We start from the raw sequence: 25741 nt of genomic DNA on the forward strand, positions 1-25741 counted from the left end.
TTGGATAGTAAATGTTTTTATAGGTCCCACCCTCTGGCCTCTGAAGTTGCTAATGTCTTTTTTATTGTGCAAATGATATCACATCATCTCTACAGAATGTATGAATTAATGTTGCATTTTATTTTCAAATGTAGCCAAGAGTAAATACCCTAACCCTGTCAAAACAGCAGTCAAAGTGTATATTTTCAGCATTACATTTGTTTACCAATGATTTTAACTGTTATTAGTGAAATATAAGATTATAGAAATCTCAGGGCATTGAGTCGGAAACCGGCGCATATTGACGGGAGGAAGTGGAGCAGCCAAAAGTGAGTGTAGTCTTTTGAAGGACGATACCCAGGGCTTTTGATGGGCTTTCAAATTTCGAAAAGCTACACTACCCAGCTCACGCCAGCCCCTGTCAATCATCTGACTTCTGGATTAACTTTTTTATTTCTCTTATTTTTCTGGATTATCGCCCACAAACCTGAACGTTATTGCCATGAAACAGAATGCAGTTAGTTCCTCTACCTTTCTGTGAACATCTAGCAAAAAACGGTGTTGCAATATGATGAAAAATGGTGGAGAAATTATTTAAAAAAGTAACTGTACTTACAGTAGATTTCATTCACGGTTTGTGAATCACACCTGGTGATACTAAATCCAGATTGAACTCTGCCATTGGAAAGGGGAGATTTGGCCCGATCCATAGATGTGCGACTTGGTTTCAAGTTTCTTTAATAGTTGTCATACAGAAGTACAGAAGTGGTACCAGAAAAGTCACGTGAAACACTGCAGACCACTGATTGGTCAGAAGAGAGACACGTCAGGGCGGTCAGGTGGCGTAGCGGAGATTGCGTTTGTCACCAACGCCGGTGTTACATCCCAATGTATATATTCCCCAGTGTGTGTCTCCATGTGTGTGTGTTCTCCATTTTGTTTGTTTCCTCCCTCCAGCCATTGTTCCCTTCACCATTGGTCAATTCTTCCATTATTGCAATACAGCACCGATTGGTGGATGGCTTCAGACTCCAACACTCAATCCACACCACCCAATCATGGATCACCCCACACCTGTTAAAACATGGCTTCTCACTTCAGTCTTTCTCTCTCTCTGGCATGAGGCTAGGCATGTTGTGTTTTTGGTAAACCTGTAACTTTGACAGTATTGCATTTCGTTTATTGCCTTTGGTGCTTAGTAGTAATTTCCTTGCCACAGAGAGAGCATTGTTAGCCATAGGTTGTTTTTGTATATATTCTGCTTTTGTTTCTGTATAATTAATGTGTTTTTCTCTCTTTCTCAGGAAGCACAGATGGGGTGAGCTGCCATTTCCTTTGGACATTGTTTTCTCCTGTTTTGGTTAGGTAAGAGTAGTTTAGGTAATGTAATCTCTTTTACCATAGATTAGATTGTGTTTATTTGGAGTATAGTGGTGTTTGTTTGTTGTTTTGGCCTGGGCTCACCCCTGAGCTACATGTGCTTCCTTTGCCTCTATTCAATAAATATCATTGTTGTTTACAAACCTGGTCCATCTTTTCTGTCAACCAACTGTTATGTTACAGCCCTTTACCCTTAGACTCACAGGGGTCGTAACATAAATGGGGGCTCTGCCTGGATTTTGTAACCCGTGTTCAATTGTTGGTTGATGGATTTGGTGAACTGTGTTTGTTTACACTTGTATAGTTATTAATTACTTTGTTAAAAAATGGCATTTGTGTAAGAAAAAAAAATGGCAGTTAGTACTTTTGATCTGGGGAAATTCTTGAGCAATCCTACTTGGGAAGCGCTAGATAGCTGCCGCAAGGCAGACTTAGTGGAGATTTTTATTTCATACTTATCTTGTCATGCACAGTCTCTGGAGCGCAACAGTAAGAAGCATTTTGTACAAAAGTATTCTGTACTTCTGTATGACAACTATTAAAGAAACTTGAAACCAAGTCGCACATCTATGGATCGGGCCAAATCTCCCCTTTCCAATGGCAGAGTTCAATCTGGATTTAGTATCACCAGGTGTGATTCACAAACCGTGAATGAAATCTACTGTAAGTACAGTTACTTTTTTAAATAATTTCTCCACCATTTTTCATCATATTGCAACACCGTTTTTTGCTAGATGTTCACAGAAAGGTAGAGGAACTAACTGCATTCTGTTTCATGGCAATAACGTTCAGGTTTGTGGGCGATAATCCAGAAAAATAAGAGAAATAAAAAAGTTAATCCAGAAGTCAGATGATTGACAGGGGCTGGCGTGAGCTGGGTAGTGTAGCTTTTCGAAATTTGAAAGCCCATCAAAAGCCCTGGGTATCGTCCTTCAAAAGACTACACTCACTTTTGGTACCAGAAAAGTCACGTGAAACACTGCAGACCACTGATTGGTCAGAAGAGAGACACGTCAGGGCGGTCAGGTGGCGTAGCGGAGATTGCGTTTGTCACCAACGCCGGTGTTACATCCCAATGTATATATTCCCCAGTGTGTGTCTCCATGTGTGTGTGTTCTCCATTTTGTTTGTTTCCTCCCTCCAGCCATTGTTCCCTTCACCATTGGTCAATTCTTCCATTATTGCAATACAGCACCGATTGGTGGATGGCTTCAGACTCCAACACTCAATCCACACCACCCAATCATGGATCACCCCACACCTGTTAAAACATGGCTTCTCACTTCAGTCTTTCTCTCTCTCTGGCATGAGGCTAGGCATGTTGTGTTTTTGGTAAACCTGTAACTTTGACAGTATTGCATTTCGTTTATTGCCTTTGGTGCTTAGTAGTAATTTCCTTGCCACAGAGAGAGCATTGTTAGCCATAGGTTGTTTTTGTATATATTCTGCTTTTGTTTCTGTATAATTAATGTGTTTTTCTCTCTTTCTCAGGAAGCACAGATGGGGTGAGCTGCCATTTCCTTTGGACATTGTTTTCTCCTGTTTTGGTTAGGTAAGAGTAGTTTAGGTAATGTAATCTCTTTTACCATAGATTAGATTGTGTTTATTTGGAGTATAGTGGTGTTTGTTTGTTGTTTTGGCCTGGGCTCACCCCTGAGCTACATGTGCTTCCTTTGCCTCTATTCAATAAATATCATTGTTGTTTACAAACCTGGTCCATCTTTTCTGTCAACCAACTGTTATGTTACAGCCCTTTACCCTTAGACTCACAGGGGTCGTAACATAAATGGGGGCTCTGCCTGGATTTTGTAACCCGTGTTCAATTGTTGGTTGATGGATTTGGTGAACTGTGTTTGTTTACACTTGTATAGTTATTAATTACTTTGTTAAAAAAGTAATTAGTGGACTTAGTGGAGATTTTTATTTCATACTTATCTACAAAACCTTCTGTTTAATCATCTTCCCTTTATTCATTTGCTTTAATTTTTCAGGTCTGGTCAATTTTAGCATGGCGTTATTTACAGTCAAAGATAAAAAATTATAATAAATTTTTTTTAATTGATTTAACATCAGAAATTACAAGTTCATATACTTCCCTTTATCTTCTCCACCACAGCTAACCAGATTGCTATGCTGGCTTCATTAACACCTAAAATCCGTGCAGTATGATATCTCTAGATAAATCACATCGAGATAGGTAAGAACCCATACCTTCCGGCACATTTTATCCGGTTGAATCCAGCGTGACGCTATCAACTTTTTGGCAGCCGTAAGACCGGACACAATTAGTCTCTTTACATGTACAGAGGTTGATAGCTGAGAAACATCATTCAACAACAATACAGATGGCAGTATAGGTATGGTCAGAGATAAAAATTCTGATAATTGAGTGGTTACTTTTTCCCAGAATATCTTAACAGGAGGGCATTCCCAATACATATGTATAAATGTACCAAGAGCACCGTTTAAACACAAGGAGCATCGAGGGTCTTGTCTAAGCCCCATTAGGTGCACACGTCTAGGAGTCAGGTAAGTCCTATGAACAAAATTACCCGTCATGCGTTGAACGCCTTGTAACGGGACTGTTGTACCACAACTTCGGGGCAGTAATCTTCATAGAAATAGACTGGTTGCCCTCTGTATTTCAGATTACCTTTCTTCTTCCGTGCCTTTTGAATAATGATTTCTTTTATTCCACTTTGACGTAGGCTAGCAATAACTACTCTAGGTTTGTTGTTGTTTCGGGCACCAATTCTGTAACATTGATCCACTTCAGGTGTCGTAGAGAGGATCTCCGATCCCAGAATTGCAACTAACACTTCTGCAAACGAGACATTGGGTTGTTCGCAGCTCACTGATTCATCCAGACCTATTATGCGAATATTAGGTCTGCGGAATCGGTATTCGAGGTCGATTATCTTAGACTTTAGCTTCTCGTTGGTTCCTTCTATCTCCTCGAATCTATCAGTGCAATTATTCAAGCAGGCTTCCACTACTTCTATACGATCGGTCTGTTCACCAACCGTTTCCAATAGCTTCCCGATTTTGGATTCGATAGATTCTTTGATAGCGTCAACCTTGTTGGTTAGGGAGCATAAACCTTCCATTAAGGTCTTCTCCATTATCTTCATGGTGCCTTCGAACTTGGGCTGGGACCCTTCTATTAGCTTAGCAAGGTACTCCGTGTCGGTTGAACCGTCATCTTGCTTTGGATCATTTGATTTCTTCGGTGGCGTTGTGGTTCTTTCAGTCAATATAGTTAGTTGGAAACCTCAGGTGATATATACGAATTGGGGGTATAAAAAGAGGCTTTTAAAGGCAAAATATAAATAACGGGAGCGGAGCTGTTACACACAGCGACTACTCCATACTCAAACCGGAACCGGAAGTCTCACGTATTATTATTAATTATTTATTTTTAAATATCGCATTTTGAGTCTAATCGGGAATCCGGTATCACGATTCAAACCGAATTGTGAGATGAGTGAATCGTTACACTCTTAGTACCTGTTATAATTATTGTCTCCTGATTAGCCTGATCATGTGTTATACTCAATGCAAGAATTTCTGCTCACAATAATCATTGCACGGCATGGTGCTCCCAAACACCTGGGGCTAGATCCACAAAGAATGGATTGCACAGAGCAAGTTGCACCCTTACTTACAATTCATTATGAATTGAAAATGGGGGACCCTGATGTAAACAAGACGAAAGTCTTTCTCTGGTCTGCATCCCCTTAACAATTGTGTGTATTGAGCTTGTACTGTATTGTACCCATTCTGCAATCTGTTAATAAAACTTTCACATGAAAACTTGAGCCAGTATGACGGCCGGCCCAAGCCGGAGGCAACGCAGACAGATGGATTCGAACCCGGTGTCTCATGCGTTGGTGACGAGCGCAATGTCCGGAGCGGAGCGGCAGAGCTTGCGGCATTATGTAGCCGTAATCCCTGATGATTTTCATTTGACGCTTAGCTCAACTGGCAGCGCTGCGGTCCTGCGGTCCGTTGGTGACAAGTTTGAATCCCTTCAATTTTTTTTTTTATTTTTTTTTAGCGTGCATTCTTTCATCAGGCATGTTAACTTAAGGTTATGGTTAAGGTTAGGCATTGTTTCGGAGTTGGTTAAGGTTAGAAGGGTTAAGTTTAGGCGCTGTTAAGGAGCTGGTTAAGGTTAGAGTTTGTCTTAGAGAATGGCAATATTCTTTCGGAGTTGGTTATGGTTAAGGTTAAGGTTAGGCATGGTTAAGGTTAAGGTTAAGGTTAGGCATTGTTTCGGAGTTGGTTAAGGTTAGAAGGGTTAAGTTTAGGCGCTGTTAAGGAGCTGGTTAAGGTTAGAGTTTGTCTTAGAGAATGGCAATAGACAGCCTATTTCCGCGCTGCAGCGCGAGGCAATAGACAGCCTATTTCCGCGCTGCAGCTCTCTCGCGCTGCCGTGGTCACATGGGTGTCATGGCCAATCAGAAAAACGCGGAAGCACGCGACGCACTCTTCCGCTGGGAATAAGCTACACGCAGGACGCCGTCAAACAAGGGTGGGCTGTTGGAACGTTAAGAGGTAAAAAAAGGCTATTATTATTATTATTATCTTCCCACATTGACTTTCCACCAGTCAGTCGGATTTGTATCAGGGATGGGGAATGGCTTATTTTTTTAAATATTTTTTTTATTATGTTTTTGGTAGATTTTTTAAATTTGTTTGTTCTACCGGGAAGTCCGGTAGAGAGAGAGAGAGAGAGAGAGAGAGAGAGAGAGAGAGAGAGAGAGAGAGAAAGAACGGGAGACAGAGCGGGGGGAGACATTCGGCAAAGGACGCTGGGTCCGGGAATCGAACCTGGGTCGGCCGCTTCGCGACGCAGCGCGTTACATGTCGCCACTTGTCGCCACTTGGGTGCCCGGGAATGGCTTCTTTTAACTGATAGGCGAGGTGGTCTCCCATATGTCGACCCGGCAAACTTCTAGTTAGCAACACAGCAGTGGTGACCCGCCAGTCCTCGGTGATGTAGTAGCAAGTGATGGTAACGTAGCTTTCGGTTGTCAGGGCAGTCCAGCTGTCTGTCGTCAATGCAACCTCGCAAGCACCTGTAACGTTAGCTAGCTGCGCAAGCAACTCTGAACTTTGCATCGGTGTAGCTCTCCTCAATGCACAATGTGGTTGTGCCTCAGGTTGGGATATGGTACGCTGGCTCAAGCAGGTGTATCATTTGCCGAAATCCTTCGGCCATCAACCATATCGATCATGCTGTGTTCAATAAATGCGCAGACTGGCCTGGGTTATTTTTTCAAAATCAACACTTCTCTTAGCCTGCTTAATTTGGCAAGTTGCCGTCGCTCGATTCCCCCCCCCCCCTGGCTTATTTTCCAGACACAAAGGTAGTTTCAAGTTTCTTTATTAGTTGTCATACAGAAGTACATAATACTTTTATACAAAATGCTTCTTTCTGTTACGCTCCAGAGACTGTGCTAGACAAAATAGAGTACAAATAAAGTACAAAATAAGTATAGCAAGTATAAAATAGAAGTCAAGTACGTAGACAAAAGTGTTCAGTATATACATACAATGTACAATGCAGAGTAGAAGTACCTGAGTTACAATACAATATACTATACAGTACAAAGCAGAAATGGGATGAGGTACAATTTAGGTACCATTTAATTTACAGTAAGGTGTAATGAGGTATGGGTTGTAGTGCAAATTCTTTACCAATAAATATAAAGTGTGTTTAAGTGTTCTAAAGTGGGTGCTGCAGTGAGTTGTTTGTTTAAAGTGAGTGTGTGCGTGTGGGTGTGTGTGCTGTGAGTGCATTTGATGGTTGTTACATAGTGTTATTGTCATTTAGCATTCTGATGGCCTGAGGATAGAAGCTAGGTAGTTGCCTCCTCGTCATAGTTATATTGTGCTCTCTATCTGTTAATTGAAACATGCTTTGAAAATACACCATTCTACTGACAGCTACAATGTAATAAGAGACAGACAACATTGTAACATATCATTGTTTGATAGTAAATCGAGTAAATGTCATGTGTTCGAGTAAATCCTTAACGATCAATCAATCGATCTTTGATTAATTGTTAACATCCCTACTTTGTACAGAGAGGGGTAATGTTCGAGCTATAGTCTTGTATCAGCTTGTATAGATTTATTCTCCTGATTAGACTGACGGGTGTACAGTACTATACTCAATGCAATTTGCAATAATTTCTGCTCACAATGTATTTAGGTAGGAAGACATTGTGTTTAGCCTGTTCGATGAGATGTTACCAATCTCTACACCCTCCCCAAACAATATAAATGTATATGAGCAGAAACTATGGAGAGCCTGAACCAGAATTTCAATAGACCAAATTTTTTTGTTTAGGCGTGCAATTTTGGCGGTAACCGCCACCCCGCCCAGAATATCAATCAACGGCTGTTGTCCCTGAGCTCGAGTCATGTCTCTGAGCTGGAGTCGAGAGAGAGAGAGAGAGAGAGAGAGAGAGAGAGAGAGAGAGAGAGAGAGAGAGAGAGAGAGCAACACCACTGCGTTCACTGGAAGTGGCATTTGTGAAAATTCCGACAGTAATAATCACTACCAGAGGCAGATGTCATGTGATTGTTTTTTGTTTTGTTTTTTTCAACATGAATTATTCTTCTTCTTATGGAGGCACAGGCAACCCCTGTCACCCTACTCCCCCACACTCACCAGCACGGTCCCAGAACACTTCAGAGACCTGCTGACCCGACATACATTAAACAGTAAAGTGTTCTGCTTTCTGAACCGCTTCCGCGGTCTTTATCCGAATGCCGCTTGGAGGTCTTAGAGTGTCAAAAGAGCCGAAAATAGAAAGACGGTGATGAGGACGGCAATGGTGTGTGTGTGTGGGGGGGGGGGGATTAATGGCACTCGGTTTACAGGTATAATAGTGAAATATAAGGGTCAGCGCTGTACTCCACATAAAAGCACCTTAATCCCAACAGTTCAATGCATAAATAAGTGAAGAGACTTAGTTAGTCCAAATGTTAGACAGGAATGACAAATGGGATCTGTTGGAAACAGAAGAAAAAAGCCCCAGTAGAGTGAGGGATTGTTAACATATTCTAATAGTTCTATCTCTGAATTAAAATCTAATGGATTCTGAGTATTGATATGCAGCGCATGTCTCAACCTGACGTACAGTGTCATTTAATTACTAAGGGGGTTTTTACTCATTTTGGGGGGTGGGGATTGGGTGAGTGCCGAGGATATATTACCTGGGAGTCAAACGTTATTTCCAGAGCCTGAGAACCACCCACAGTGAAAGCCCACTTCAATCTATCAAGAGAATTAAAATGAAAGTACCTCACTCCATGTTCTTTGCTGTGGTTTGTTCTGTGACATGGCGGTCTTACGTTTTCTTTTTCGTAATGCAGCATTGTCTGTTCCGACACAAGACAAACCTCTTTTGTTTTAATAACAAATAATTATTTATTAGGGATGCTCGATATTGGCTTTTTTACCGATACCGATATTCCGATATTGTCCAACTCTTAATTTCCGATACCGATATCAACCCCCCCCCCCCCCCCCCCCCAAAACAGAATAATTTCAGGTAACTAATAATTTCACTGGATATATATATATAACAAATATTGTTATTGTTTTATTTATTTTTTAAACCGATACCGATATTTTCCGATATCACATTTTACTGCCGATATCGGCCGATAATATCGGACATCCCTATTATTTATCTATACTGCTAGAATGACATACAGTATACAGAGGGCAATGATTCTGAACAGCTTCTTTAGGCTTGTTCATTTGAAGACATCCCCTAGTGCCTAAATAACATTTCAACATAATAATACAAAAAACTATTAACCTTCGTACTGTCATTTGCTACACTTTGCTACTAAGTAATCTACTCCACTCTTGTGCACTTAAGAGTGTAGCACTCAAGTTCAACACTGTTTGCTGAATAATATCACTTACCCTCAGCTGTCAAGAGTTGTACCCTTCCTTACAGAACTTCTAAGTTGCTTAGGATAAAAGTGTCTGCTAAATTACTAAATGTAAATGTAAAAAACCCAAATCCACACAGAGACCAAACACATTTTCCATAATATGTCCCCTTTTAACAAGTAAACAATAATCATTTGGACACTAATGTGGAAGGGAGGGTTTGAAGTTGGCGGGGTAGTAGTGTAGGTGTAGTGTAGGTGTAGTAGTGTATGTAGTAGTGTAGGTGTAGTAGTGTAGGGTGTAGGTGTAGTAGTGTAGGTGTAGTAGTGTAGGTGTAGTAGTGTATGGGTAGTAGTGTAGGGATAGTAGTGTAGGGTGTAGTAGTGTAGGTGTAGTAGTGTAGGGTGTAGGTGTAGTAGTGTAGGTGTAGTAGTGTATGGGTAGTAGTGTAGGGGTAGTAGTGTAGGGTGTAGTAGTGTAGGTTTAGTAGTGTAGGATGTAGGTGTAGTGTAGGTGTAGTAGTGTATGGGTAGTAGTGTAGGGATAGTAGTGTAGGGTGTAGTAGTCACCGGCGGCGATATAGGCGAGGCAGGCGAGGCAGTCGCCTCAGGGCCCGCGGGGGGGCCCGGGCCCGGGACTGAATGGAGTTCCCGTTTGTGGGACTGGATCGACAGACTGCATTGCGCCATGGCCATGCGCCAAACACGCGTGGCGGTGTTTGACAAACTATTAAAGTATTAAATCAAACTGGTGGTGGTGTGTATCTATGTCTCTTGTTTCTCGTATTCTTCCCGATTGTAGCCTAAAATAAATTAAAGAATGATGATTGCTGGGAAATGTTGTCTCTCCTGTTGTGCCTCCAGTGCAAAATCTGACTTGTTACTGGAGGACAACAACATTACCCAGCAATCAATGCGTCATTGCGTCATGAGACAATTTACCTGGCGCGGAAAACGAACAGCAGACAGGTCTGTCTCTTACAGCGAGTGAAATCATCAGTGAGTGAATGATCCATATTCCGCAACCATGCCGCCTAAGCCTTACAAACATAAATGTGGCTGTCAAAAAAAAAAAACGACAAAAAAGAACGGGACGAGAAGAACACAAAGCTACCTAAATTAGACGCATTTGTTATAAAAGTAACAAGGAAACAACCTGGTGCCGACGTTCCTCCTCCTCCTGACCCCCCATCCCCAACAACAACAAGCCCTTCAACACCACCTGATCACCCGACAACATGCCCGGCACGGACACTGCCTTCAGCCACGGTGTGTCAACTACCATGCAGCAGCAGGTAACCTTGGACTATTGGACAGATAATGAGATTACAGTTTACCATAAACTTATATTTATACATCTATTAGGGCGGCGCCGGCGGCAGCCATGGCGCTTATTAATGTAAATAACATACTTGGTTTTTAGAGATCATTTATCGGCCTTTGTTTGCACTTTGCAGGCATAACCAGAATCAGATTCAGAACAGCCAAGCAGTTCAGTCACAGTGACAGTCAACACACCAAGCTCGACCCAAGAGCCAAGTTCTGCTGACCTGCCTGACGAACACTCTCCGTGGTGCTGAAACGTTTTTTCCTGTTTTATTCCACTATTCCAGGAATTTCCAGAATTGTGTGTGAGAGATGGGATCATAGGAGAGAGAGATGGGAGAGAGACCTGCATGACCCAGCTTGGCTTCACAGTAGAAGAGAAGACAAAAGCGATTTGATCATTCTTTATTTTTGTATGACCCTCCGTGCTCCGTGACTTTAAGTTGATGGACACATATAGGCTAATAGGCCTAATTACTATATATGAATGTCTATTCTGTTTCAATGGACCTTTCTGGCAAACACCTAGGCCTAGAATAGATATATCATAGAGTCATAGACCTATGGGCTATATATTTGTACAGTTTTGGAGTGGACCATTAAACGATTTTCAGTGTGTACATCCTTATTGAAGCGTTCTTATTAACGTGCGTGTTGCGCACACGTGGGAGGAGGGAGGGATGTCCCGGGTGCCGGGTGGTGTGTGTGTGTGTGTGGGGGGGGGGGGGGGGGGGCTGAGCTGTCAATCTCGCCTCAGGGCCCGTGGGGCATTCCAACCGCCACTGGTAGTAGTGTAGGGTGTAGTAGGGTAGGGTGTAGTCGTGTAGGTGTAGTAGTGTAGGGTGTAGTAGTGTAGGTGTAGTAGTGTAGGGTGTAGTAGTGTAGGTGTAGTGTAGGTGTAGTAGTGTAGGGCAGCGTTTTCCAAACTCTGGGTTGCGAGTTTTATTGCGTCGCCGATACATTTTTAATTTCTTTTTTTATAAAAAAGCGGTAGATGTATTGATTCAGTTTGGCACCACATACTTATGTGAATCTGGGTTTTCTACTCTAGCATACCTGAAAAACAAATGCAGAAACAGACTAAATGCTCAGCTTGACCTCAGAATAGCACTTTCAAAAACCAAGCCCAGAATAGATCTGCTGGTTGAAAACTTCATACCTCTTCATACCACATACCTCTCATTAGATTTCATTGTGCCATAGATGAAATAGTATACCCCTTCTAGCATGATGTCAGGTCAGTAGAATTTTAAGATAAGTCAGTACAAATTAATCAGAATGTTGCTCAATGTTGGGGTTTACGGTTGAGGGACTGAGGGGGGGGGGGATGGAGAGTTGAAAAAGGGGTGAGAAATAGAAAGGAGAGTAGAACATGTTTGTTCATTCAAGTGTTACAAAATTGTATGTACATTATGTTATGAGGTGGTGAGCAACTTAACATTACACTCTGATTATTGCTGTGATGTACTTTTATAATTAAATTAGTGCTGCCAGGTGATAAAAAAATGTATCTAATTCATTACAGGATTTGTAATTAATTAATCTAATTAATCACATTTTAATCGCATAACCATTTTATACCTGATATTCTATATTATATAATCATATTTCAAATTGCATGAGTCCGGATGGCAGAATTCAGTACTGTATCTACAAAACCTTCTGTTTAATCATCTTCCATCTATTAATTTGCTTAGATTTTTCAGGTCTGGTCAATTTGAGCCTGGTGTTATTCACAGTCAAAGATAAAGAACATGTTTATTGATATTCTCATTTGGTTCATTACAATTTACTCAAGCCTAGTAACAGAGGATTGCACGGAGCAAGTTGCACCCTTACTTACAATTCATTATGAATTGAAAATGGGGGACTCTGATGTAAACAAGACGAAAGTCTTTGTCTGGTCTGCATCCCCTTAACAATTGTGTGTATTGAGCCGTACTGTATTGTACCCATTCTGCAATCTGTTAATAAAACTCTCATTCAATCAATCAATCTGCACAGTGATTGATTGAATGAACATTTTATTAACAGATTGCAGAATGGGTACAATACAGTACGGCTCAATACACACAATTGTTAAGGGGATGCAGACCAGAGAAAGACTTTCGTCTTGTTTACATCAGAGTCCCCCATTTTCAATTCATAATGAATTGTAAGTAAGGGTGCAACTTGCTCCGTGCAATCCATTCTTTGTGGATCTCAGTATTTCTGACACTGGGAATACATTCCCTGAGATCCATAGATGTCCCTAGAATCAGATACCAAGAACATGCAAATGCACCATTTAAAAAAAAAAGTCTGTAAATGTGTATTCTACGTTCTTATGGAATGAATGAGATAGAAACAAAATATTGGAACAAAAAAAATGTAATTAATTGTGAGTTAATTTTCATAACGCGATAATTTGCTGTGTAATTAATTAATCTAATTAACGCGATAAACTGACAGCCCTAAATTAAATAAATACATTTCATATACATTTGAAATGCATGGTTTGTTGTGTTCTTTATCAGTGGATTATAAATGTATGTTATGGCAATTGAATTCATGATGTATTTTTGTAAGTGTGGGTCCCGGGGAAACACCAAATTTCTCTTTTGGGTCTCGAGCTGAAAAAGTTTGGGAACCCCTGGTGTAGGGTGTAGTAGTGCAGGTGTAGTAGTGTAGGTGTAGTAGTGTAGGTGTAGTAGTGTAGGTGTACTGTGTAGTAGTGTAGCGTGTAGTAGTGTAGCGTATAGTAGTGTACTGTAGGTGTAGTAGTATAGCGTGTAGTAGTGTAGTGTGTAGTAGTGTACTGTAAGTGTATAGTGTAGGTGTAGTAGTGTACTGTAGGTCTAGTAGTGTACTGTAGGTGTAGTAGTGTAGGTGTAGTAGTGTAGGTGGCAGATGTGTAAGGGGTGGATCAATAACCCAATCACAAAAGTCCACTTTAATTGTTAATAAAGTTGGTTTTTACAGGGGTTTTCAATAAAGACGTGGTATGTCTGAATAATCATAAAGATCATGATCACAAAATGTACTTGCCTTTGGAAATGTTAGCCAAGGGAATCCATTAGTTCACCAGTCACCGTGGGCTAATCTCTATCAATGGAATGCTCTTGTACTGAGCCCGGGCCGAGTTCTCACAGGACTCAATCTAATTTGAAATGAATGGATGTCAATTAGAATACACACATAACTGTACACACACCAACACACATTGAATGGAACGGATGAGATGCACACTCAAACTCATTTTGACACACACACACACACACACACACACACACACACACACACACACACACACACACACACACACACACACACACACACACACACACACACACACACACACACACACACTCTAACATCGAAATTAAAATGAATACATTCATGATCATCAAGCTTTTATGAGATTCTGTGTATGTTCTCTGTGATTACATGCACCTCAATCATTCCCTCTTCCTTTGGATCCAAATGTATTTGAATGTAAACACGTGCTGTTCATTTGAGTGTTGTGTGTGCAGTTGGACACAATTTCTTGTGTGTTTGAGATTTGTGTGTCACCGGTATACTTGTGAAAAACAGAGAAACATGATGTATGAAGATATTGTGCCATACTACCACATGCTTTGCGTCCTATTAGATTTGCCTTCAGGGTTCAAACTCTAGTGCAGCATGCACATGATCTTCTGCTGTGTTGCTGTATCATTTTCCTCAATGGAATCTCTGCCTTGAAAACAGGAAGACCAAGACGAAATGTCCCCCTCAAAAGCACTTTATGGCAGTAAAACAACTTTGAAATACATTTAAGAGTGTGACTATTGAATAGGGGTGTAACGGTACACAGAAGCCACGGTTCGGTACGTACCTCGGTATTGTGGTCACGGTTCGGTACGATTTCGGTACAACAGGAAACAAATATTTATAATTATTATTATATATTATTTATAATAATTATTATAATTATTATTATTAAATATAATAATATTCTATAGGCTTGCCGTAGTAGTCAGTGATACTGGTGTAATTCTGTGTTCAGGCATCCACAGAGTAAATTAATTGCCTACTGCACCTTCAACAACAACTTAGTTTCAGTTTCACTTATAGAGAGGATTTAACTTCACGTGAAGCCGAGACTGAAGAATACTAGAGAACAGATGACATGTTACACAACAATGGCAGAGGATTATCAATATTTTGGATTTAAACACAGTAGCAGGCAGCAGCAACTGGAGAGGAGCTCAGATGATCTGGTGGTATGTTGTGCTTTTATTTTTTCTCCGATCAGCTGTGAGACTCCGCGGTCTGCCGGAAAAGGTTGACGTGTGTTCGCGCGCGCGTGTGTAACATTATTGGGCGAACAAGAAAACTAAAGAAAACTGCTAAATTGTAATGACCCTGCTGTGTTAAACATTTAATTCATTCATCATGGTTTTGTTTTAGGGACAAATAGGCTGTAGGAGGGGAGAGCCGAGTGCAGAGCTGTTGTTAATTCTGTCCGCTTGTCATCTGAGACGTATTCCGCGTATGGCTGCACGTACCGCACCGTGACGGCCGTACCGTAAATTCGTGGGACGAATACACATACCGTTACACCAGTATTTATCTCGTAAATTTGGTGCTAATATTCTTTTGTCTTTGTCTTTGTAGGAAGGTTGAATGATGGACAGTAATGGACTAGCATACCCCTGTAGCCATTGGGTCTCATTCCCGAACGGATTTACGACAAGAAATGTACTCTCAGGCAAATTTCTGCCGATTTAAGACATATTAGGGCTGGGGGGCGGCTACGTGGCGTAGTGGGCAAGGCGCTCGCCACAAAATCTGGAGACGCTGGGCTTTCCTGTTCGAGCCCAGCGCTCCACATTTGCTTTCAGTTTAGCTGGTCTCCGTACTAATACACATTGGCCTTATTAGGGGGTGGGAAACTGATGGGTGGGGATCGGGCGTTGTGGACAGTGACTCCTACAGGTCGGTTGGTGCGCCTGCGCAGTAGAATCAGGAAGTGTCGGGGGCAGCGTGAGCCTCCCACGTGTTACTCCTCGCCACGGAGAGATCGAGCTGCGCAGGTGAAAAGATGCGACTGCTGTTACCTCAAGTACCGGAGGGGACTTGTGCTATGTATGACTTAGTCCACATTGCAGCCGGCTTGTGGGAGGCAAGAAACAGCATTCGTGACAGGGGAGGGTTGAATTGGATGATACGAAATTGGGATGGGAGAAAATATAGAAAAATGGGAGAAAAAGTGGATAAAAAAAAAAGACATATTAGGGATGGTTGCGAGATTCCCCAAATGTCCCTGAGATCGGATTCGGCCGTGGCTGAGAGCAGAATTTAAGACTGTTGAGAAGCACACTTACAATTGATTGACTGATTGATAATGTTATTAACTTGACAGACTGTGTTCTCCTTGTGATTAATGGCTTTATTTGGGAGGAATCATAGTGATTCCTTCATGTCAACCCTACAGGCCTCCTTGGAATGAATTACTTAATCATAATTAAAATAAATATGACAATATTTGTAAGATAAGAAATTACGCAGATGTCGGAAAAATAAATAATATTATGGATTCATCTGATCACAGGGCAGCTGGATTAACCATATCTGAACCAGCTATTTTGGACAAATGTATAATTACTTTAATTACTAAGATATTCAAACACAATTATGCAATTATAGTGAAATGATTGAAAATAATAATTATTTAATGCCTTCTGTGGAATTTGTATTTCTTATTTGTTACATATCTGTTTTATTGATTAATTATACATTTGAAAGAATGCAGGTTAGAGCCAACATGCAATATATCCCATGATTAATGGGACAGACATTTGTTTGATATAGCTATAACTTGCATTCCTTCAAATATATCATTAATCAATAAAACAGATATTGAAATACACTATGTAGCCTACTACACCAACACTGCAAATGACAGTGGATAAATAAATAAATAAGAACTAAAGCTAATCGCGTGGAAATAGACTGCATTAATATTCCATAAGTCTTGTGTGCGCCAGTATAGCCTACGTGTCTAATGAATGAACAGTAGGCTTATATTATTCTAATTACTTGTTTCATTAGGATTTAGTAGATACTATATGCTCTGCCCTATACAGTAAGTACAGTACACATATTAAGGCTGCCAGAGTCGGGCAGCGGACTGCTGGACTGTATCTGCGATCTCCTAATAAAACAAGTCATTAGAATAATATAAGCCTACTGCATTCATTCATTACGCACTGTAGACTATACAGTACTGTGAGCGTGTGTGGGGGGGGGGGGGGGGGGGGGGGGGGGGGGGGGGGGAGGGGGGGGGGGGGGCGCTGCGGCAGGTGGTCATCACGAGTAGTAGCCAGTGGCGAATCCTTATGGAAGCCAACGGAAGCCAGGCCTCTCTATCAAATATGATTAATATCAAATATGAAATATGAAAAAAAAATTATATATATATAATTTTTTTTTAATATAGTTTACATTCTTTTCATCTGTGCATCTGTGTTATAATGATTATAATTTTTTTATGTCTCCCTCTTCTCCTTCTCACTCTCTAACACACTGTCAGACTCAGGCCCCGTTTAGACGAGCGTTTTGTGAACAGAAAACCGCAAAAGTCATCTTGCGGTTTTCACTTTTAATTTTACGTTTAGACGAGCGTTTTGGGGTGGAATTCTCCGTGCAGACGACGCTGTAACGACGGCGCCCCGCTGTCACACGATTGGCGCATATGTCACATGACGTGCTGTGAAGACCCGCCCTACTCTGCCTCTGATTCGCAGACTGTGGATGGGGAATGTGATTGGACAAAAGCAGAGTCACTCACAGACAGTGGGTCCACTCACGCCGCGGGACAGATTCTTGTGTATTTAACCCTTTCACTGCCAAACGACAGCCGGTTGTGTGATAGTAAAGGGTTAACCTTCTGTCGTGTGGCAGTGAAAGGGTTAAAAGTACTGCCAATGTAGCCTTCAGGTGATCTCCGTTGATATAAGTCAGACATACTTGCTTTGTTTACGTCTCGGCTACTGGCGCGACCAGAGCCGTGACAACCCTTTCGTCATCGTTTTATCAGATTTATACGTTTTAACAGTTTAGACGAGAGCGCAAAGCTTTTGCGTTTCTAGGAATTCCACCCTGGAAGGTAGTCTCACTTTTTTGCGGTTTCACCCCGTAAAAACGCCGTTTCCGTATAAACGAAAGGCACATCCGAAATTTTTTTTTTGCGGATTCACCTGCTAGCGTTTCCGTCTAAACGGGGCCTCACTATGCTCACTGCAGCTAGAGGAGAGGCAGGGGGTAGGTGTCTTTCTCCAGCCTCAACCATCTGATTCATGTATGTAGAGTCCAAAACTGATACTAGCCAATCAGATTCGAGCTGACTGCCACACCTTAAAAGTTTAAAACGGGGCTGTGAGCAGAATAATTAGTCTGGCATCCCCTCTGCACACCTCCCCTCTGCACTCTGAAAATTGTATTAACCCGCTCCCACGGGCCGAATATTGCCCCAATCCTCGCGAGATTAAATCCACGGGTACCTCTCGGCGTGCCGAAGCTTTTCCTAAATCACTTCCATCATCGAAAACGAGGGGAAAAGGTCGGCTCGCGACCCTGAAAATGTTGGATGATTTTAAAAACGCTGTATTAAGTGAGCCTATTATGGGATCCACGCAAGCTTTCTATCGTGGAAACATCTGGGCGTCCCGCAACCTTTACTCATTCACATGTAGCCCCGAAAATGGTTAGAAAAGGAAAGCCGAAAGTGTGGAATAAACTCGCCAACACGGAAAGGTGTCCCATGGGCGCGCCGTGATTCCGATCCGCGTGAGAATATTCACGGCCATAGAGGAGACCGTGGGACACCTTTTTGCAACCGAATATGTGTCTCGAATTTGCTCCCACGCGGCGCGCAAAATCGTGCAAGGAAATATCGGACCAAAAATTAACCAATGCTCCAGCTGTATTAATGACCCTGAAGTAAACAAGACAAACGTCTTTCTCTGGTCTGCATCCCCTTATACAATTGTGTGTATTGAGCCGTACTGTATTGTACCCATTCTGCAATCTGTTAAATAAAAAGAAAGTTTGACTGGCCGCCGAGCCATACTGTAGTGTACATGGTGACTGGTTGACTTAATTTTTTTTTTTTTAATTAATAAAAATATTTAATAATTGTTTTTTAATAATTTTCTTTTGGCTTCCCCTGTTATTTTACCCATGCGACGCCATGTATAATGTATAATGATGACAATACATTAATCTAATCTCATTTTGATCGGTCGCAAAGCGATTCCGCCACCATTTTCACACGGCTGCATCATTAGTTGCATTTAACACTAGAACAGGTCAGTTGGTTTGTCATGCCGAATTTGTAGTTATCCTATAACCCTAGTTATACAGTATGATTACTGGCGAATCGTCTATGGGACTGATTGATTGGCAATTTTATTAACAGATTGCAGAATGGGTACAATACAGTACGGCTCAATACACACAATTGGGATGCAGACCAAAGAAAGACTTTCATCTTGTTTACATCAGGGTCCCCCATTTTCAATTCATCATAACATTTATGACATACAGATAAACAGTACTGTTACATACAGATATTTATGACATACAAGATATACAAATGTACAGTACTGTTTAAGAGACAGAGTTTCTAAAAGAGAGTATATACATTTGAGGGGGAAGAAAACAGATCGCTTCTTGGCCCTGTTTCAACGCATGGTTGACAAAATGCCAGAACAATAGTGTCGGTACTGTATTGGGGGGGGTGGGGGGGGGTAAATTAATTTATTAAAATGTATTTTCTACAATTTGCATAATTTACATATACATGTGAATTACTAGAATTTATATCAAGAGAACCTAGAAGTAAAAAGTGTATATGTACTACCAGCACCATGTAATACACTGCAGTACTCTGTATTAACCTGCAATACCATGTTGTACCCTGTACTACCATGGTCATATTCTGTTGTATCATGTAGTACGCTATACTGCCATGTAGTACCATGCAATACCATGTAGTACTACTGTATATGCTTTAGTATAGTCTCACCCATTCATTTTATATTTGACTGACATACTGTATGAATATAAAGAACCTGACTAACATTTGATTAAACTTGTGTTACAAAATAACAACACAAAATGTCAAGAGTTTGATGCCAAAAACCTTTTTATATACAAGCATAAACACTGAAGAGATTCGTTATAATGTACATGGTATGCAGAGCAAGCTTCATGGTCCTTCTGATGTAAGCTGCCTGTAAGTAATGTAAACAGTCAGCGTGTGGGTGTGTTGCGTCATTACGCTGTCGGCAACTGAGTGCTTAGTGCTGTCCCATTTCGTAGTGCAATTCACCCCTTGTGGCTCCGCTCTGAAGGGTGACTCCCATCAAGGGCACTCCAAGACGAGGGGTAGGGCCAAGTCGTAGGGCCAAGCCGTAGGGCCAAGGGGAGAATTGGGACGCAGCATAAGACTCCCTAGATGTAACACTGAACGGCACAGGAAGTCCTTCATTCCGACAGCCATTAGACTATAATGCATCACTGTGCCTCACTGCATCACTGCATCACTGAGCAGAGGGTGACAGTACAGCCTGGAGAAATCTTCCTGGACACTTAACATTTCTTTTTTTTATCCACTTTTTCTCCTCCTATTTTTCTGTATTTTCCTCCCATCCCAATTTAGTCGTTATGCCAATTCCCCCCTCCCCTTCCTGGTCGTTGCACGCATGTGCCCCCCACTGGTCGGTCTAGGGAGCCCTGAAGTCTATCAGATGCTTCCTCCGATACATAGGAGACAGCCAGCAGCCTCTTTTCACCTGACAGCGAGGACTCTCACCGGGGAAGTGTAACGCGTGGGAGGATCACACTACCTTACCCAGTTCCTTCCCTCGCTGTGCAGGCGCCCTGACCGACCTGTAGGAGTCGCTGTTTACAACGACCAGAATACCACCCACCGGCTTCCCACCCGCTGACACTGCCAATTGTGTCAGTATGACGACCGCCCAAGCCGGAGGGACCGCTGACAGCCGGATTCGATACCATTGTCTCTGAGGTGGTAGACAGACGCTTAATCCGCTGCGCTACCCGGCCGCCTACACTTTTTTTTACACTTCTCACAATCTTCCTGGACACTTTTCACTTTACATTTTCACACGTATTACTGTACATTTTACTGTATATTTTTGGCTGGATAGTTGTATATTTAAGGTTTTAGAATGTATATATACCAGAATGTATATCCCGGACCGTATTTTATTCTATTTTATTCTTATTTTTTATATTATTCTATTTTTTGTCCTATTGACTATCTGTAGCGCCGAATTTCCCTCTGGATTATTAAAGGATTTATATTCTATTCTATTCTATTCTATTCAAACAGCTCTCTTCTTAGGGAATCCCAGAGAAGGGTTTTCCTGAATGAAAGAATGTCCCCCAATGGTACCCAAGGCGTGGAGAAGGTGTAGGAGGGGGCAGACGAGGAAGAAACATACCCTCCCCACCCCTCACACACAGCAAGATGCTGTAATAAACCTTTCAGACTGAGACTGAATTATTAGTGTTAAGTAGAGGTCACAGTTTCACAAAAAGTCTTTAGAACACTGAGGCTCAAAGAGTTTTACCCAGAACAGATTCTACTACTACTAAAACAGCTCTTAACTCATTGGGTGCCAACAACGAGTATACTCGTGTTTCGTTGCTAATGCTTGAGCGCCAAAAACGTGTTTTCTCGGTTTTTTATCCTTTGATATTTTTCCTTTGATCCCCATTCTAAACATTCGCTCTGAGCTGCCTGTGTCTCCTTGACACCGCTGCCTACGTTAAAATTGCAATGACGATTGAATCCCGCCCAGGTGGCAGTATCGGCTACGCTTTGAACTGGGGATATCAGTTGTCTTCCAGTACTGAATTACCACCGGCTGCTTCCCCCTCAAAGTGGATCAGGACATAGCAATTGGTCAGAGATTTGATGCCTCAAACCTATTGTTTCCCGTATGATAGCCATGCCAATATACACGAGTAATTGTGATGGGACAACTGGGATATATTCATTTTGGAGTACCTTCTGACTGAGGTAAGGTGTGAGGATTCGCCTGTTCCCTGAACCTTTCCCTGTCTACTCTCATTCACCAGCCCCCACCCTTGCGATGATTTACTCTCCTCTCCTCTTCACCAGCCCCCACCCTTGTGAGAACTTTTGCCTGCCTCCTACTCTTCACCAGCCCCCACCCTTGGACATTCTGTTCCTCTACCTTCACGCACCTGTTGGGAGTTTGCAATCACCTCAGGAGAGTACCTAGGTTGCAGACTCCCTTCCAGTCCTGGTCGGGTCGTTCTGTATCTGTGTTCTGGACTCTGTATTTGTGTCTGTGTTCATGGAGTTCTGTACGTTACCATCCTGTACGTTACCATCACCTGCCGCGTCTCCGGTGTGAGACGACGTGCCAGCCATCACCACCTGTCGCCGTTTGCCTGGAGTGGGACACCGTCTTCGCTCTCTAATTCTCTACGGGAGGTTTTCCAGTGTTCCCACTCCAGACGTCAAGCCGGCTCGTCATCGCTCCCGATTCCACGGGAGGAAGGCGTCTCTTCGTGATCCTCGTTCCTGGGGTGAGGCTCGTCGTCGCTCCCTAGTATTCCACGGGAGGACGGCGTGTGCCCATCCCGTTCCCCTTGGACCCAGGCTCGTCGTCACTCCCTAGTATTCCACGGGAGGATGGCTTGTGCCCATCCCGTTCCCCTTGGACCCAGGCTCGTCGTCGCTCCCTAGTATTCCACGGGAGGATGGCGTGTTCCCATCCCAGTCCCCTGGGACCCCCTTTGTTCTGCGCTGCCCGTCTGCAGCATCCGAGTAGGGACGAAGAGGATCTCCGTGCCAGGCCTCCGCCGTCGGGCCCCTGTCCCCGTGCCAGGCCTCCGCCGTCGGAACCCTGTCCTTTTCCCTGTAAGCAGCTCTGGCCCTCGCCCTGTCCAAGTCCTTAACCCTGTTCTCTGTCCCCGTCTCCAGCCCGCCTCTCCGGGCCTCTGTCCCTGTCCCCCTCTCCAGTGCCCCTGGTCCTGGCCCTGACACTTAGCCCTGGTCCTTAGCCCTGGCCCTTAGCCTTAGTCCCTTAGCCTGTTCGCCTCTTAAAGGCACAGTGCCGCATTTTCCATATTTCCTTTACTCTAGTGTTTTTGTGTTCTCCCTTAAAGGGACTGTGCCGCTTTTTGTTATGTAAGAAATAAATGCCCTGTTTTGGCTTACTCTCATACCTGTCTTGATGATTTGATTTGATTTTTATTTAGTACATACAATTTATACAATAGTATGAAAACAAGGGGTACAAGGATAACATGTGAAAGTCTGTCGACTTGTTTCCAACATGGTCCCAAGAAAAATACAATAAATCACAAAGAAAGAGTTAAGATAAAATAGATACAACAAGTAGATAAAAATAGACAACACAATTTTCTAAGAGCCTCATTACAGCATGTCATGTTCCTGTTCTTCAAGAGTGGTGGCCAAGCACCCTCTGCAACCTATTGTTGCAGATGTCGCTTCACACCCCTCTTGAAGACAGCAATAGTGGGGGAGTTTTGGATGGCCCTGGGCAGAGAGTTCCACAGCCGGCAGGCTGTAGACAGAAAGCCATTCTGTGAATAGGAACCCTTTCTAGGCTCATAAACTGAGAGCTGTCCAGACCGTAACTGTCGTCCGTGGACCTGGCCACGCAGGACAATACGAGAGCATAAATATCTGGGGGCAGATCCATTTAACATTTTATACATATGTCCCAGTTTCAGAAAGGAGACCCTCTGCTCCACAGGGAGCCATCCCACCTCATTGAAGTGACATGGCTCAATATGGGTTCGAGGTGGCAGATTTAGGACCAATCGTATGGTCTTATTTTGGCTGGTTTGTAGCCTGTGTTTACATTCCACTGTAACACCACTATACCAGTACGTACTTGCATAGTCATATTGGCTGAGGATCATGCAGTTGGCAAGCAGTTTCATAGTTTCCAGTGATAAGAACCTCTTTTTTCTGTGCAAAAATTTCACCCTTGTGTTAACTTTTTTGATCACCTTCAGGGCCATTGTTTTCCCTGAGAGTGTTTGGTCGAGGTCTGCACCTAGGTATTTAACACAGTCTCTAGACTCGACACTGAAGCCATTACAGCTTATCTCAAGTCGGGAACATTCCTTTAATTTATGTTTTGAGCTGAATAGAATTGACTCAGTTTTTCCAAGGTGAATAGATAATCTGTTGTCAACTAACCATTTGTGAAGGCTTTCCAGCTCCCTACTGAGACCGGCTTGTATTTCTGCCGTGTCGTCTCCAGACACCAGAAGTGCTGAGTCGTCAGCATACAGTAGGAGTCTGCAGGATACTGCAGACACCATGTCATTAACATATAGTGAAAATAGCACTGGAGCAAGGATGCTGCCTTGCGGCACCCCACATGTTATTTCATTATATGAAGATGCAACACCATTTATGTTCACAACCTGGGTCCTCCCAGTCAAGTACGACCTGAACCATCTCACCGACCCATCGTCCATCCCACAGGCTTTGAGCTTCTCAAGCAGGATCTGATGGTCAACAGTATCAAACGCTTTCTGCAGGTCAATCAGAACCATGCCAGTTCGTTTGCCACAGTCCATCTGGGTTCGAATATGGTCAGTGAGATCAATCAGGCAAGCATCCGTAGAATACCCAGGGCGAAAGCCAGACTGGAATTGATAAAGGAGATCTGTCTGTTTAAGAAAATCTGATATTTGATTAAATATGACCTTCTCAAGAACTTTGGAGATGACGCTGAGAATAGAAACTGGATGATAGTTTCCCTCGTTTGTCCTATCTCCTTTTTTGTGTAGTGGAACCACTCTGGCACATTTTAAGTCATCGGGTACGATACCCTGTTTCAGTGATAGGTTGATGATATGTGTTAGTGGTTCACTAATCTGGTTTGCTCCGTCTTTGATAAACCTCACTGGTAAGCCATCTATTCCAGTAGCGTTATCCTTGCCTAGGGTATTGATAGTTTTTTCTACCAGGGCCATGTCCACTGGTTGTAATTTAAAGGAATCCTGTGCAACCTTATCTGAATAATAATTAAATACATGACTACTACCAAACTGTCCAGTGGGTTCGGGTAACTTCTTCACAAGTGTCTTGTGTTGTGCGATTGGGGTCGGTTACAAACCATAACAGTACGACCCGAACAGTCGACGACCCCAGCCAGCACAGACAGTGTATGTGAGTTAGCCCCTGTTAGTTCCCTCTAGTTCCCTCTAACCCACTCTAGCTCCCTCTAGTTCCCCTGTTAGTTCCCCTGTTAGTTTCCCCTGTTTGACTCCCCTGTTAGCCTCGTTAGCTCCCCTGTTAGCTACCCTGTTCCCCACAGCTAGGACTGTCCTTCCAGCTAGCTTGTTCTCCTTTGCTAGTCCAGCCCTGTCTGCTAGCCTAGGTCCGGCAGCTAGCGCAGCCTCTATGCTAATGTAGCAGTACAGCTAGCATAGGCCCTGTAGCTAGCAATGCTCTGGCAGCTACCCAGTCCCTCTGCTAGCCCCACTTTAGGTGTAGCTTCCCCTGCTAGCATGGCCCAGTTTTTTTGTTTTGTTTGTTGCTTTGTCTTGTCCCCTTCCCCGCTGTCTGATTCATGTTCTGACCCGTCATGTTAGTGTTCTGACCCGTCATGGTAGTGTTCTGCCCCGTCATGTTAGTGTGCTGACCGTCATGTTAGTGTTCTGCCCCGTCATGTTAGTGTTCTGCCCCGTCATATTAGTGTTCTGACCGTCATGTTAGTGTTCTGCCCCGTCATGGTAGTGTTTCGGTCGCCCGGTGGCTCCTGTGGAGGGGGAGGTACTGTGAGGATTCGCCTGTTCCCTGAACCTTTCCCTGTCTACTCTCCTTCACCAGCCCCCACCCTTGCAATGATTTACTCTCCTCTACTCTTCACCAGCCCCCACCCTTGTGAGAACTTTTGCCTGCCTCCTACTCTTCACCAGCCCCCACCCTTGGACATTCTGTTCCTCTACCTTCACGCACCTGTTGGGAGTTTGCAATCACCTCGGGAGAGTACCTAGGTTGCAGACTCCCTTCCAGTCCTGGTCGGGTCGTTCTGTATCTGTGTTCTGGACTCTGTATCTG

This window comes from Notolepis coatsorum (genome assembly GCF_963971535.1).
Source record: "Notolepis coatsorum genome assembly, chromosome: 1".
Lineage (NCBI taxonomy): Eukaryota > Metazoa > Chordata > Actinopteri > Aulopiformes > Paralepididae > Notolepis > Notolepis coatsorum.